Source organism: Cucurbita pepo, chromosome 5 (assembly GCF_057944985.1).
Source record: "Cucurbita pepo subsp. pepo isolate OVF chromosome 5, ASM5794498v1, whole genome shotgun sequence".
Lineage (NCBI taxonomy): Eukaryota > Viridiplantae > Streptophyta > Magnoliopsida > Cucurbitales > Cucurbitaceae > Cucurbita > Cucurbita pepo.
Window position 1 is genome coordinate 10,849,543 of NC_141802.1, and position 1,408 is coordinate 10,850,950.

The 1,408-nt window shown below is 46.4% G+C and overlaps 1 non-coding gene across 1 annotated transcript; it reads right to left on the minus strand.

The window, feature by feature from the left end:
• Positions 1 to 287: 287 nt before the first annotated feature.
• TRNAN-GUU (transfer RNA asparagine (anticodon GUU)) lies at positions 288 to 359 on the minus strand. The gene has a single exon. It is a non-coding gene; the product is annotated as a tRNA-Asn (tRNA).
• Between the last annotated feature and the right edge of the window lie 1,049 nt (positions 360 to 1,408).

The window sequence follows — 1,408 nt, forward strand, 5'->3', positions numbered from 1 at the left end:
AAAGAGAAGAAAGAGAGTGGAGATCTTCCTTCCCCCAAAAACAACTCGGAGCCAAAACTAAAGAGAAGAAAGAGAGTGGAGATCTTCCTTCCCCCAAAAACAACTCGGAGCCAAAACTAAAGAGAAGAAAGAGAGTGGAGATCTTCCTTCCCCCAAAAACAACTCGGAGCCAAAACTAAAGAGAAGAAAGAGATTTCAGTTCAGTCTTCCCATTCATTCCTAGTGGATCCTTCTTTAATTCAGTTTTCCCAGGGGTTGCTAGGTCAGAAAAGCAAGAACTCGTCATTCTCCCCAAGTAGGATTTGAACCCACGACCAATCAGTTAACAGCCGACCGCTCTACCACTGAGCTACTGAGGAACAATGGACTTAAGGAAGCCCACTCTCGTTCTTTGGACCAACTTCTGACCGAACAAAATGAGTCACTCTTTTTCACATACACCAGGAGAAAAGGTTACGATAGCAAGCCCCTCCCCGGCCAGAGAGCCTCTAGGACAAGGGGGCGGCGGTCAACCATCCACTCTCAAGATTCATATGGATCAATCGATGCGTCCTCCAGTTCGCTAAGTAGACTCACTCTATCGAGTGGCAACAAAGGCTGGAACTATTCCTGCCAAAAACAAGGGACCTACTTCTCATCCTAGGAGTTAGCAGGTATGAAAGAGTCCCCTCTCTCTCTCCAAGTTTCGACTACTAAGTAGCACTTCTGCTATTCGATAATAGAATGGATTCTGGTCAAGCTGAAAAAGCCCACTATTATTAGTAAGCTAGCGCGCCCCCTTATCAAAGTCGACGTTTCTCGCTTGTTAGCCGACCTTTTTGGATATTTGAAGAAGGCAGGTTTGGAACCCTATCCAAGGGCAAGGTGCTGGTCTCGATCTCGCTTGGTGGTGCCCTTCCCTTCTCGATGATTGATTGTTGACTCAACATGGATTTTGTGCTTGAGTTGTGGGGCCCTCCCTCCATCTATCGAGTCAAGTAATTCGCTATCGGCAATTTGTCTGTCCTCATGCCATGCTTCTTCTTTCTCCGAATCGGTTCCTAGTGTCAGTCAATCAAGATTCGCCATCAAGAGAGGGTTAGGTTAAGCCAAGCCAGCTGGTCTCGTCATTCACTTCCCCCGTCCATGATAACGGGAGTACGCATCAGCACATATCGAACGAAAAAAGCGCGAATCCTGGATTCTCTTCCTTAATCAGAATGTCGAGCAATTTCTCCCTATTAATTCGGTCAAAGTCTCCACGGGACCCTCTACGCGGAGGTGCACCATTTGATAGGAGCAAAGACCAGATTGTACATGTCCTTGAAGGCTGCATTCATGGCAATCATCACTAGTTTCTCCCTCATTTCTTCTTTTTTCTCTTGAATTAAGGGCTATCCATTGAGTAAAGGGAGGTTTTGCTACAGTG